Here is a 9,505-nt window from a genome sequence, read left to right as displayed (position 1 = left end):
TTTATGCTAAACCAATATAGATCTAGCATTTCAGATTTTATGTTCATTGACAAGTTCAAAAGTCATTGGTAATTATTCAAATTAGATTGAAAAGAAGAATGAAGCAATTATTTTTTTATTACATCCACGTCAATAGATACAACATTATCATAAGCATTTACATATATGTCATGTGTGTCTTTAATTTATATGTATATTAGAAAACGTATTTGGCATAATGTCAACAATGTGTCATGATTTTTCTACACATAACAAATTCCCAATAAATAGTTGAGTCTTCCTTATGTATGACATTTTCAATTATAATTCTCATCTCTTTTAATAAGTTTAGAGTTTATATTGCATTATTTGTTTTATTATTTTATTATACAAAATTGATGAACTTTATGTGAACATGCAAGATTTAAACCTACCTATCACATTGTTCTAGGTTAAAAAATTTCTCCACTAATAGTAATTGAATTTTATTTTATTTCTATAAAATTTCATAACTATTATATTTTTCATCAACCTATGCTTCTAGTTAAGATTACAATGTCTTTTCATAATTAGTAGTTTTATCTTTGATCTTTAATAATGTCATATCATGTGCATGTGCGAGCCTCTAGAATGGAATATGATATTGGAGAATATGTGCATGTCATATAATCTTTGTCTTTAATAGTTTTAGAATGTCATATCATGTTCATGTGTTAAAAATTTTAGTATGATTATTTTCTACCTAGGATGCATGTGCGAGCCTAGAATGACAACACAACACACAAATGTCTTGTACAAGTAAAGTGAGAAAAATTCATTCTAGAGGGCACCAAATCATATAACAACTGATGATATATGTAATCACATAACAAGTCCTGATATCATAATAACAAAGAAATGACATAATAAAAAGTCCAAGTCCAAATAACATAACAAGTCTTGATAACATAATAACAAGTCCTGATAACATAATAAGTGTCATCATAAAAAGTCCATAATATAATAACATAACATGTTCTAACATATATAATCTAAGAGCTCTTGTGCATATGATCTACAGTCCTCTTCACTCCACACGAAAATCACTGAGATGCATCATCCTACTGGATGTGCTCCTGAGATGAACCATTTTGTATGTCTGCAATATCAGTTCCTGCGCCCTCTTGTACATTATTAAAAGATAACATGAGAAGAAGTTATGTGTGTTTAATTCAAATGATTTTCATAATTCACTTATAAAGTAATTAAATAATAAACATTTAAAATAAATTACCATACGACCATGCTCTATAATGCCCTCAGTGGTACGAGGACGTCCACTCTCTTGAACAAAGAAAGTGGTTGCAGTCAAGTCTCGTATAAAAAATATTACATCAATTTTGATAACCCCTATAAAAGACATGTACACAATAGACAAATTAGAATTTATTTTTTTAATCATGACCTCCAATGACAATGTTGATGGTTGCATTTGGCTCAATCCTGTAGCCATACCAAGAGTGATAGTGGTGTCGACCTGAACAACATATATAAAGCACGAATCGAACTTCTATATACATAAATTATAAAGTATATAATGAGAAGAATTTTATGGAAGAAAAACATACATATGGTGTTTGATGTGCAGCCAAAGTCACTGATGGGTGAGGACGACACATGATGCATCATCAAACAACCCAAAAGCCTACAATTGCAAAAAAGGCATGAAACAGAGTTGTACATAACTTAGTAAGCATATAAACACTCAAAATTAATGGATAAAAAACATACTAGGGGTATATGAGGCTAAGCCTCAGTGATCGATGGGCCAGGACGCGAAGAACTGCCAACCTCAATGTTACCCAAAACACCCTACAAAATTAAAAAAAATATCATATGCATTATTAAATTCAAGCTTTAATTATTTATTTTAAATGTACTTCAATGTATCTAGATGAAAGTGCATACCGTAAACGGGGCACCAACATCTCGAGGTATGGAGGTAAGATGATGGGACTCCCCCCATGACGTGGTATGAACCCTCCTATGTTTAGAAAAAAATGACTCATGTTATGGTTCATATGTGTATATATATTGAATCTAGTATTGCACTATAAATTATATAAATAAATTTGTACCTATGTAGGATGATCATCGTCTGCGCATAAGAGATTAACATATGAAGATATGGCATCATCATCTATACCCTCGTTAGCATCATCATATCCACTATGGGCCGCATTGGCATCAACAAGATCACCATCTCCTCCATGGGAATAATCACTCTCGGGACCTATACATATACCCCCATAGCTCATGCAAACATGTGCTATGCTGGAGGCAGCCCTCACCTGGTGCAACTGCTCTAACAAATTGCTCGAAAGGGCACTCAGTGAACCAACAGAAGATTCGACTACTCGATGATGAACGAGCGCAGAAACAACTGGTGTGGGAAGAGGAACAAGGGGATCATCACGCACTTGATTTCTAACTCTGCCACTCAATTTGGCCCCTGCTCGGTCTTGTGGCATGCCTCGGCCAATCCCCTGAAATGATCTGATGTCAAAGTAATTGTGTTTTTTACCCAATCCAAATTCTGCCCATACTTTAAAAAAAAAATACATTGGCACCCCATGATTAGAGTGTGGTGGATGGTCAAATACCATCCACCAACGCTCCCAAAAGTGTGCAGCTATCTGTGGGTGCCTACACCATCTAATAGATATATGCATGACTTTTTTGGATCTATCTCCTCACCCATTTTTGGGTTCACAAAATAACGTTTCAAATCATTTTTTGTTGTTTTTCACTCATTGACCTGTTTATAAGATAAGCCATCAGAATAATAAGCACACATGGAATCCCTCAATGTGTTATGTCTATCCAACTCCCCATCCAATTTCTATACAGAATGGACAATTCCTTGCATACTATATGCAAGGCGTAGTAGCTGCGGAGGGGGATGAGGATCATGTCTAATGGTACTAATATCTCTCAAGAGGGAAGCAATATTCCTCCTCATTCTCTCCCTCAACTCCTCAGGAGTAGGTGGAGGTGGAGGTGGAGGTGGAGGTGGAGGTGGAGGGGGTGGAAGTGGCATCTGACCTAACAACTCATATATGTCAAACTCATCCATTATGTGAATATAATCTGCATATATATACAAACATGAAAATTTACAATTACTATTTAATTTACATTTCACCTTCAAAATAAAAACTTATAATTAAATACAACATTTAGAAATATAAATTTAAACATTCAAACTTTTATGCACGATTAAAATAAAGAGAGCTAGAGAGAGAGGGGGAGTAGGTAATTTGAGAGACAATGAATGTGTGAGAGAGAGAGAGTGAATGAGGGAGAGAGAGAAAAGAGGAGAGAGTTCATAAAGGGAGAGAGGGAGAGAGAGAAAAGAGGAGAGAGTTCATAGAGAGAGAGAGAGAGAGAGAGAGAGAGAGAGAGAGAGAGAGAGAGAGAGAGAGAGCAGCTACTAAGAGAGGGAGAGAGAGTTCATAGAGGGGGAGAGAGAGAGAGTGAGTGAGATAATGAGAGAGGGAGAGAGAAAAGATGAGAGAGTTCATAGAGGGAGAGAAAAGAGGAGAGAGTAGCTAATGGGAGAGGGGGAGAGAGAAAAGAGGAGAGAGTTCATAGAGGGAGAGATGGAGAGAGTGAGTGAGATAATGAGAGAGGGGGAGAGAGAAAAGAGGAGAGAGTAGCTAATGAGAGAGGGAGAGAGAGAAAAGAGGAGAGAGTTCATAGAGGGAGAGAGGGAGAGAGAGAGAGTAGCTAATGAGAGAGAGTGAGTGAGATAGAGAGATCTAGAGAGAGTGAATGAGATAGAGAGAGAGAGAGTAGGTAATGAGACAAAGTGTGAGTGAGTGAGAGAGAGATAGTGAGAGAGAGAGAGAGAGAGAGAGAGAGAGAGAGAGAGAGAGAGAGAGAGAGAGAGCGAGATAGAGAGAGAGTGTGAGTGAGAACATTTATACATAACATTAAATACATATAGAACGTAACATTTCAACATATCAAAAATAAATTTAAACATTTAAACATCTAACTATACACATGTATATACAAACATGAAAATTTACAATTTAATTTACATTTCACCTTCCAAAACAGAATTTATAATTAAATACAATATTTACAAATATAAATTTAAACATTCAAATTTTTACACACGATTAAAATAAATAGAGCTAGAGAGAGAGGGAGAGTAGGTAATTTGAGAGACAATGAGTGAGAGAGAGTGAATGAGGGAGAGAGTTCATAAAGGGAGAGAGAGAGAGAGAGAGAATGAGGGAGAGAAAAGAGGAAAGAGTAGCTAATGAGAGAGGGAGAGAGAGAGAATGAGGGAGATAGAGAAAAGAGGACAGAGTTCATAGAGAGAGAGAGAGAGAGAGTAGCTAATGAGAGTGAGAGTGAGGGAGATAGAGATAGAGAGATTAGGTAATGAGAGAGAGTGAGCGAGATATAGAGAGTGAGAGAGAGAATGAGATAGAGAGAGAGAGAGTAGGTAATGTGAGAGAGTGAGCGAGATAGAGAGAGTGTGTGAGTGAGAGAGAGAGAGAGAGTGAGAGAGATAGAGAGAGTGAGAGAGATAGAGAGAGTGTGTGAGTGAGAGAGATAGAGAGAGTAGCTAATGTGAGTGAGAGAGAGAGAGTAGGCAATGAGAGAGAGAGCGAACGAGATCTAGAGAGAGAGTGTGAGTGATATATATATATATATAGAGAGAGAGAGAGAGAGAGAGAGAGAGAGATTTAAATATTTAAACATCTAACTATACATGTATAACATTTAAATATATGTAGCATTAGGGTGAAAATGGGTCTAAGGAATCTTATGTCATAAAAGGTCCTACTAAGGGGTCCTAGGTATCTTAAGGGGTCCTAAGTATCTTAAAAGGTCCTAGTGTGAGTGAGAGAGATAGAGAGAGTAGCTAATGTGTGAGAGAGAGAGAGAGTAGGCAATGAGAGAGAGAGAGCAAACGAGATCTAGAGAGAGAGTGTGAGTGATATATATATATATATATATATATATATATATATAGAGAGAGAGAGAGAGAGAGAGAGAGATTTAAATATTTAAACATCTAACTATACATGTATAACATTTAAATATATGTAGCATTAGGGTGAAAATGGGTCTAAGGAATCTTATGTCATAAAAGGTCCTACTAAGGGGTCCTAGAATATCATTTTAACATCTAACTATACATGTTTAGCATTTATACATAACATTAGAAACATATAGAATGTAACATTTCAACATATCAAAAAGAAATTTAAACATTTAAACATCTAACTATACACATGTATAACATTTAAATATATGTATCATTGGGGTGAAAATGGGTCTAAGGATGTAGTAGGATGTATTAAAAGGTTCTCAGTTTCTTACAGCGTCAAAAGATGTCCTAGGATGTATTAAGGCATCCTATAATGTCTTAAGAGGTCCTAGCATGTACTAAAAAAGTCCTAGAGAGAGAGAGAGTAATGAGACCGAATCATACACTAGATATATAATACTCTGGAATTCAATTTTTGGAAATATAAAGTTTTGATTTTTATTTTCTGATTTCTAAAACAGCAAGGTAGCAACTTTCTAGAATTAATTTGAAACAAGACAAGATCGCATACCAGGAGTCCAGTGCTCAACCAGGGTAGTATTATTGAAATTCTCAAATAGATCATTGTACATGAGCGTCTAGGGAAGTTCAATGTCTCCAAACAAGTTTATTGGCATCAACCATAATTAAATAATTGTACATGAGCGTCTAGAGAAGTTTAATGTCTCCAAACAAGTTTACATTATAAAGACACTTTAATTAATCTTTTCTATTTTTTAAAAAAGTGACTATATTAAAATAACATTATATTCTCAATTAATAACACATCCTAGCGCCCAAGTGTCAAGTATAAGAATGGGGACATTACAAATTTGTATGTTTTATTATCATGTTTTCTTTATTAGGATTTGCAGCCTTTATTGCTTCCTTTAGTGAACCCAAAAACCTTCAATAGACCATATTATATAAAAATTGAAATGCATGGTTCTTTAAAGATCTGTGGAGATATATCTAGTTTCTTAACGAGCTTTTTACAAAGATATGTATGTTGGTTGTTCAAAGGTCTTTGGAGATGCGTGTTCAGATGATTTTCGTGGATTTATTTGTAGAGATGCATATTCTCAATGAGCTTTTTATGGATTTAATGATAAAGATGCGTATTCAGATTAATTTACTGAAGCAATTGATTGGACAATAAAAGAATTTCAATGTTACTCAACATCAATGCACTTCATTCTGGAATCTCGATGTTATTCAACATTAATGCACTTTATTCTAGAATATATGCGAGGTGGCCAAAAAAGTAAACGGCTATATTGTTTAAACTACTAGAGTGGAGCAAAAGAATTTGAAAAGTTTGTAGTTGATATTAGAGACGTTGGTTTGATATTACAACATGGATAGCTAACATTTGACTTTGCAACTGCAAATTGCAGCATAGGATCACATTTCTAAATTTGTCAAACTTAGGCACTTGAGGAATGAGGGTGATTAGGCATACAAGTGATACTTTGTGGTAGGCCTTTGCATGCAATTACCCATCACCACGCAAGTTTAAGTGTGCAAAGAAAGTAATGTGTATGGTGTCAGGAAGGGAAGGGATTGAAGTGCCAAGCCTCTTGAAATGCAGGGCATAGTGTGCAAGCTCTTTAAACTCCATTCTATTGGCATTTAGATTTTTATCTATTATGTTAACAACAACAATGGTTTGAGACATATTTGTTGTAGCAACTATATTTTTACCCCTTGCATTAGCCCCTCTATTTTTTTTCAATTTTCTTGTTGAACATTTTCAAAGGTAAGTGGATTAGTGATTCATACCAACCTATGGCTGGTACAATAGTTGGTCATATTGTCAATTTTAAGAACAACTGATTTCCTCATTGATCTTTATTATTTCTATAAAACATATAGAATAGATTATGAGTATAATAGCTTATTCTATTCATAGCTATTCTTTCATTAATGATCATGTAAATGTGGAGTACATCTTCAAAATCAATTTCACAAATTATAGCAAAGAATGTTTTCCTGTTCTAGACTACATAGTACATATGTACAAGTCTATTTTTGGTTGTGATTTTCACATTCTATTTGAAATTATTTATTAGAAGGTTTTCATCTTAGGAAAATGACATATTTTTAATGACTAAAGTATATGTGAATAATTGTAACAACGAGGTCATCACTGCGATTTTATAATTTTTTTGGATCTAGATTTTTACATTATGTCACATTTTTTGTTGCATAAAAGACTTCTCAATATTATGTCAAAAGTATCTTTCCATATTTATAAAATAATTGCAAGAGATAGAGGGGATGGATGAATCATTATTGAAGGCGATTCAAAGAACACTATCTTAATGCTAAAAAAAGAAGCCAAACCTTATTGGAAATATGAACACCTCATTGACAAGTGTCTTGATCTCTTCCCTAGGCTTGGCCATGTAATACTCAGTCATACACGAAGAGAGGGAAATAAAGTAGTGGACAGGATGGCTAATCTTGGCCCATTTTCCAATCATACTAAAATATAAATAGATTTGCATCAAATTCCTAATGAGATTCATGCCACTATCCTTGTTGATATAAGGCCTAATGATGTAGAATAATCCTAAGATTGCCTTTTTATTTCTTGTCATAGCCACCTTTTTTGCCAATCATTTAATGTTCAGGTGGCGGACATTTAATTCTAGTATTAGGTGCACCCTCTCCACCTTTGATTTGTGGTGTCTCTTTCATACGGCATTTGAATTCCCTCTCTAGTTTTCACCTCTAGTCTCTTTGTGTTAGCTATGGGGGGTGACCTTATTCGAACTGAGCCAAATAGTTATGATGATTTCAAAAATAATGCTAAGTTCTAGCCAAAAGTGGAAAAGGGCAATCTTGCAAACTATATGGAAGAGATGCAGGGTTTTGACCTTACCCTCTTTGAACAATTTGACTAGTTGTGGGACAAAGGTGAAGTGAAAATTGGGGGAGTGGCTTTTTTGGTCTCTACGAAGACTATCGTCGTTGTTACTAGGCTATCTCTCAAGGGAGTGACTTTTCCAAAAAAGTCGAAGGGGTCCAACAAAGACGACTTCAAGAGGTTCTTTAAATTGGGAGAAGTTATCTTGAGATTGCAAAGTGGTTACAATAGAGAAGACCTTCCTGGGATTTGGACGGATGTGGCACTCATGCTTATGAAGTATTTCACACCGGATAGTAAATTCAAAAGATTCCACATACAACTTTTTCCCATGCTAAATCATCTCAAGTATGGCATCAAAATGAATTTCCTATTATGGGTTTCTTCCTCTTTATCCTAGTTGGTTGTTAGGGATAAGACTAAGAATTCTTCCCCCCTACACCAAGGCTTAATCTTGAGGCTCTACAATTTGCACTTGGCTTTGACCTTTTCTATTGAGATCCCTTCGCAACCCTGGTTGTGAAGCTTTCTAGTGCCCCTATTTCAAAAATTGACCCCAATTTGGCTTCCTCATCCAATACCAAACTTGTCCCTACCTAGTTCAACCCTATTTGTGGGGCCAAACAAAAAAAGCCCTGCCCCCCTTCAAAGGAAGTTGATTTCATGGAATCTGAGGAGAATGTGGTAACTAAGGATTTTGATTCCTCCTCAGCCTTGATTTTTTATTGGTCTCCTACTAGTTCTGAGGAGAAAGACCCCTTCACACCCTATTAGAGTCTTCTTCATTGGCCCATGGTGTTTCTACCCCCAAGCTTGACTCCCCTGCTCAGGGTGACAAAATTTCTAAGTTGGCTGAGGTAGTTGATATCTATTGGATGTGGTTGTTCATTGACTCCTCTCCCAATTGAGTGTGGACAAGAAGAACATCAACAATCTTGAAGTGGTGGTTGAGGTTGACGCTCAAGGCAACAATTAGGCACTAGATTAAAATGATGGGAGGGTTTGGAAAGCTGCCAATGACATAGCCAAGAAATTGGAAAAATGGGATATTATGGAGGAGAAGCTCAAGGATCTTAATACAAAAACTTCTTAGAGGGATGAGAAGAGAGAAGTGGTTGAGCTGAAGTTAAATCACGAATCCCTAAACATAAAGGTTGAGGAAATGACTGCTATAGGCCAGGAAATGACAATGAATAATTTAGCCTCTCTTTGTGCTATCCAGGATGAAATAGAACGAAGGAAAGCAGAGAGGAAGAGACACCTGGAGTCTCCTTCAATGACATTGGACCCCATCACCTGTGTTGTCAAGGATTCAGTCACTTTGGCCTCTGGGAAAGATTCTAACAAAAAGCTATCTTTTTTTGAGAAAGTTGAAGTTTTATACCATGAATGGTAGGATGATAATGGCCTCGTTAGAGACACCATTCCTTCATGTCTTTGTCGGGTGGTTGGATGTTTTGTCTATTTTTTGGTTCTCTACTTAGTTGTTATGTCTTAATTGTCTGTTGGGTTTTAGTATGATTTGGTCATCTATAGTTTTTTGGCTAGGTGTGCACTCCTCATGT

The 9,505-nt window shown here is 35.7% G+C and overlaps 1 long non-coding RNA gene across 1 annotated transcript; it reads right to left on the bottom strand.

The window, feature by feature from the left end:
- Positions 1–1,264: 1,264 nt before the first annotated feature.
- LOC131053072 (uncharacterized) lies at positions 1,265–3,099 on the bottom strand. Its single transcript, XR_009107615.2, has 5 exons — positions 2,097–3,099; positions 1,927–2,002; positions 1,750–1,830; positions 1,587–1,663; positions 1,265–1,495 (listed from the first exon to the last, which is right to left on the bottom strand). It is a non-coding gene; the product is annotated as an uncharacterized LOC131053072 (long non-coding RNA).
- Between the last annotated feature and the right edge of the window lie 6,406 nt (positions 3,100–9,505).

This window comes from Cryptomeria japonica, chromosome 8 (genome assembly GCF_030272615.1).
Source record: "Cryptomeria japonica chromosome 8, Sugi_1.0, whole genome shotgun sequence".
Taxonomy (NCBI): domain Eukaryota; kingdom Viridiplantae; phylum Streptophyta; class Pinopsida; order Cupressales; family Cupressaceae; genus Cryptomeria; species Cryptomeria japonica.
Note: the sequence above shows the minus strand (reverse complement) of the source record. Positions and strands in the feature narration are given on the sequence as shown.